We start from the raw sequence: 6000 nt of genomic DNA, 5'->3' as shown, positions 1-6000 counted from the left end.
TTTGTACAGCAAAACTGTTCGAGAATGCGTTGCAGGGCATTCATTAATCTTTTTAAAAAAAATATACACTGAAATAAAAATGCACCGATTTTCAAAAAAAAATTAATTTATATTAAAAATTGAAATTAAAAAAAACCCATTTTTTAATTTTTTATTTTTTGCCAGCGAAAACCAAAATAAAAAAGAAACACTTTAAGTCTAATTTCATGTTGGAGAAGTTATCAATAAAAAAGTTTTTCTAACAATAACTTTGTACATGTTTTTCAATTCTGTACTATTTTACAGACAAAAATATATTTTTTATCGATTGTGATTCTAAATGTCATTTCAAATGAAAATGCTCTTTACAGAAATCTTCGAAAATGTAGTCGTTTTCAAGACATTTTAAAGTTTGTTTCGACAAAAAGTAATAATTCGTTAAATTACGCCCTTTTCATAAGTTATTCGTTTTTCTCCATCAACAATCGTACGATTTTCATAATAGTCATAATACATTCTACAACTTTCCTCTTTACACCATGACGGTATAACGAACCATTAAAAAACTACAGAAAAATAATAAAAAAAAATTTACTACATAGAAATTGAAATCTCTAAAAATGTTGTTTTCAGCGCCAAGCTGATAATATTCGGATAATAGTTCAATTTGTATGTTATTTAAGTCGCACATTTGAGAATTACTCTTTATTCTGGAGAAACCATAGGAGGACATAGATTTTACCTGCCAATGTTTTCTAAAGCAAAATAGTTGATACCTGTATGAACCATATATTAAAACTTACCTATATTTTACATTGAAATAGGTTAACACATTAAAGAGACTTAGTCAGTACGGTGTTTTGGTGTCAACAAGAGCAAATTATTATGGATATCAATAAAGTAAGGTGTTGTAAGCCATTTCCTAGTAAACGGTGTTCATCGAAGCTTCGCAAAGTAACGCAAAAATTATTGAAATTTTAAAACCCACAGAGTGTAAAATTCAATTGGATGAGTCTGTTTTTATATGTGATACTTGCATGTTGCAGGCATGCAATTCTGACAATATAAAATATCTGCAGTTACCGACCATCTACACTACAGAACCACAATCATCACCTTCAGGATGTGATCCAGTAGACATACCATCGGTTACATCAATCTTCTCAGCATCTACTCAGGAAAGCGATGTGCAGGATTATTCCAGAATACATAACATTGAAATATTCAATAAAGGAGTCCTGGGAATCAACGTTTCACCAATAGCAATAAACAAGCTTCAACAAGTCAATTATTCCAATAGTAAATATTCGAATATTTCACATGGAATACGAAAACATTTATTCGGGTTTAATGTAGAAAATGATGAGCTGGAGTTATTAAAAACGAAAGCTGCTGACCTTGATGATGTAATTTCTCAACTGAAAGAGAGATTTGCAGATTCAAGATGTTCAAGAAACGATCAAGTGAGGATATTGTCTATTTTACCAAAATCTTGGTCAAATCAAAAGATAATGAGATGAATTTCATGCAAACAAACACATTGTATCGCAAGCTAGGTTGTTAGCAGAAGGAAAACATCACAACAACAAGAACAACAACAACGAAAAGATGGTTCATACTTTGGATTCACAAACAAAAAACACGGTGTTGGAGTTCTATGATAGCGACCAGATTAGCAGAGCCATGCCTGGGCTAAACGACTATGTTTCTGTGAAAAAGGATGGTAAGCGTCAACATGTACAAAAACGTTTGTTAATTTGTTCATTGAAAGAGGCTTTTAATAGGTTTAAGGAAATTAGTGAATTTATTATTGGATTTAGTTCATTTGCATCATTGAGACCGAAGAATTGCAAGCTATTAGGAAGTTCAGGTTCTCATAAAATTTGTGTTTGTACGATTCACGAGAATATTATTTTAATGCTTCATAGTCTACAAAAATATTCTTTCGAAAAAGATTACAAGTTGTATTTCGAAAAAATGTTGTGTAGTGCATCGTCAAGATCAAAAGATTGTTATCTTCGTGAATGTGACCGCTGTCCAAATCTTTCAATGTTTGAACACAATTTTTCGGAAGAATTGGAGGAACGTTGTGTTGGAGAAATAACTTTCGAACTACCGATAGATGTAATCTCGAAACACTCGTCAAACCAGTTGATGAGTTTGTAATATATTTTGGTGAGAAGTTGGAAAAATTGATAACTCATGATTAGGGGCCGTACACAAATGACGTAGCATTTTTTCGGCAATTTTTGACCCCTCCCTCCCCCCTCGTAGCATTTGGTCACAAAATTCTAACCTTCCCCTCGTAAATAACGTAGCATTTACCTACCCACTCCCCCTCCTCCCATGCAAAGCGCCCGGGTGATGAATAAAAATTACATGTTTTTCAATTAAAATTTCAAAATGTTGGACGACTTCTATCAACATTTTCATTATAACAGCAAATTACGTGCAAAATAAGCCCATTTCATCACAAAAATAGTGTTGATAGTTTTGTTTTGAATTTTATATGTCAAGCGGAGCATGAAGAGAAGTTCTCTCAGTTCACAATCCTGCAGCTGCCAATGATTCTAAGAAGCGTACGTGCATCTAAATTACTAAATTTTGTTTGGTTAAATCCGAAGTGAAAATTTAATTCAGCTTGCAAACTAAGTCTACTAGTTAGCAACAAGAGCTAACTAATGTAGCAAGTTAAATCCGCATACAAATTTTTTTCGTATTTTTGCGAACTTGTAATTCCGCGAATCGTAAAATTTACCTCATGAAAAACCGCATCAAAAGTAACTTGTTTGAATTTAAATTCATTTCTCTTGGGAATGGAGGATCATTAAATTGTTTTTTCTAAACAATGGGTTTTAAACTTAATGCTACGTCGCACAACTTCTGACCCTACCCTCCCCCTCGTCACACTTCGTCACAAATTTGGTATACCCTCCCTACTCCCCAAAATGCTACGTCATTTATGCATGGCCCCTTATATAAAAAATCAACAGTCTATTTTTTTAAATGAATCAAAATCGTCTTTAAAAATAGGCGAAGTTTTAGTAATTTGTGATTTTTCTGAGAATTATTCATTTGTTTTGCAGGATGCTTCTCAGAGTAGTTATTGGAACAATGATCAAGCTACAATTCATCCGTTTGTTATTTATTATATGGACTCTGGAATAAAAAAAAAAGTTTTGTAATAATATCCGAAGTTCTAAAACATGATACAATCGCGGTGCAGGTATTCATTTCAAAGTTACTAACTTTTCTAAAACCAAAAATGCAATTAAATAAGGCTATATTTATGTCTGATGGAGCTGCTTCTCAATGCAAAAATAGAAAAAAATTTGCTAGTCTTTGTAAATATAAAACTAATTATAACATTGATGCTGAGTGGCACTTTTTTACAACTTCTCATGGAAAAGGGCCCTGTGACGCAATTGGCGGGACATTGAAACGAATGGCAAGAAATGCGAGCTTTGCAAAAGCACACGAACATCCAATCACAAGTGCAGAAGAGTTATATAAATGGGCTAACCAGCAAAGTAATGAACAATTAACAAAAATTTCGTTTTGTTATGTATCACAAGAAGAATACGAACAGGGAGCAGCTGAATGAAGTAGCCTGTATCAGAAGGCAAAAATGATTCCAGGTACACAAAAATATCACTCTTTTGTTCCTATTTCAGAAAATAAAATTGCCGCGAAACTGTTTTCGAATGACGAAACACCAAGTATTTTTAGCATATATAAACGAACAAAGTGTTAAGGTGTATATAGAAGATAGGAATTGTATATAAGGGGCCATGCATAAATGACGTAGCATTTTGGGGAGTAGGGAGGGTATACCAAATTTGTGACGAAGTGTGACGAGGGGGAGGGTAGGGTCAGAAGTTGTGCGACGTAGCATTAAGTTTAAAACCCATTGTTTAGAAAAAACAATTTAATGATCCTCCATTCCCAAGAGAAATGAATTTAAATTCAAACAAGTTACTTTTGATGCGGTTTTTCATGAGGTAAATTTTACGATTCGCGGAATTACAAGTTCGCAAAAATACGAAAAAAATTTGTATGCGGATTTAACTTGCTACATTAGTTAGCTCTTGTTGCTAACTAGTAGACTTAGTTTGCAAGCTGAATTAAATTTTCACTTCGGATTTAACCAAACAAAATTTAGTAATTTAGATGCACGTACGCTTCTTAGAATCATTGGCAGCTGCAGGATTGTGAACTGAGAGAACTTCTCTTCATGCTCCGCTTGACATATAAAATTCAAAACAAAACTATCAACACTATTTTTGTGATGAAATGGGCTTATTTTGCACGCAATTTGCTGTTATAATGAAAATGTTGATAGAAGTCGTCCAACATTTTGAAATTTTAATTGAAAAACATGTAATTTTTTTTCATCACCCGGGCGCTTTGCATGGGAGGAGGGGGAGTGGGTAGGTAAATGCTACGTTATTTACGAGGGGAAGGTTAGAATTTTGTGACCAAATGCTACGAGGGGGGAGGGAGGGGTAAAAAATTGCCGAAAAAATGCTACGTCATTTGTGTACGGCCCCTAATAGGAAGATATAAATTTTAGTATAAAAAACGCTTTTAATTCACCTAACAGTCTGATGAGACATTTCTTATAACTTTTATCACTCTCTTCGGATATTATATCGTTTGAGAACATTTAGAACTTGATGTTTCGCGATGTTTTTGATAACACATACTACATGGGATAGTGGCAGGACTCAGAGAATCGCTCAAATCAGCATAGGACAACATCAGTGCTAGAAATCTCAAACCAAATCAATGGGAAAGCGAAAAAATGGCCCATAAAATAGACATTCCAACGAATTATTGTTAATGCTCTGTTAATAAAATATCTAAATTGTTATGGGAAAACTGAATTTTCCTAAAGGGGTTAGTTATTTATCATTCGCATGTATGAAAAAAGCCTTATGTTTACATTTGTGAGTATCGCCCTTTTCACAAAAAAGCGTTGAAATGAAATCGCAGCTCCTGATATCACGTTATCTCTGAAGTGCATGCGTGCATAGTTCCAAATTTTACTTCGATATCGACTTTTTCTAAAGGTGACTTCCCAGTAGTATCCTTGATTTGAATTATTACCGCTAATCCTAATGCCAAAGAACAAATAAAAACCTCTCGAAAACGAACCGTTTGGGGAAATCATCATCATTACTGGAATTTTCATTTTCACGAAACTTTTCGATAGCCTTCCGTCACTTGCGTTAATGCACTGGGTGCACAGTGCTCCGAAAATCTAGCGAAATCGTCTTAGGGCACCAGCGGGTCTAATTCAGAGCTATCTGCGCAGCGAGTTAAACACTAAAAATTATTTTCTATTCCATAATTTTCAGTTCAGCAATTCGAGAGATCGTGCTCACCGCAAGCCATGAAAAATAGACTACGTTGTGAAGCGATGGTCACTATTTATTAAAAAATCACGGTTAAATAAAAAATTAAACTATTAAAAAATTTCAAATAGTTTATAATTTTCACAAACTTATTAGGAAAAATTGTTTAATAAGCTTTCGTAATATTGTGTAGGAAAAAAGCTGAAAATTTCAGTATTTTCTCTATCTGCAACATATAAACCCCTAAGTATACCAATTAATTGGTATACGAATTGGAATAGGTTCGCCAAATTTTGGAAGAAGTCTATAAAATAACCTCTTGAAAGCTACCTAAAAATTGTTGTAGTTCGATGCAATAAAAAAATCATATTTGGCAATTCATATTTGGCTGATACAATTGGGGTGTCAATGTATTATAATAGATATTCAGCATTCGAAGAAGTTTCTTGTGAACGAGTGTAGAACGACTTTGTTTCTACTTACTTGAAGTCAGCGGCGTAGCCAGAAATTCGGTTTGGCGGGGGTTTGGTGAAAATCGATCTTACTGTCCAAACGGCATAATTCCGAAACCATAATTTTTGAAGTTTTAAAATTATGCAGAATTATTTTCCAGAAAATAGTAACAAGGTTCGTGTCTTTAGCGAATTTGTTGAGACTTTATTGT

The sequence above is a fragment of the Topomyia yanbarensis genome, chromosome 3, assembly GCF_030247195.1.
Source record: "Topomyia yanbarensis strain Yona2022 chromosome 3, ASM3024719v1, whole genome shotgun sequence".
Classification (NCBI taxonomy): Eukaryota; Metazoa; Arthropoda; class Insecta; order Diptera; family Culicidae; genus Topomyia; species Topomyia yanbarensis.
The sequence above is the reverse complement of the archived record's forward strand: the minus strand, read 5'-3'. Positions refer to the sequence as shown.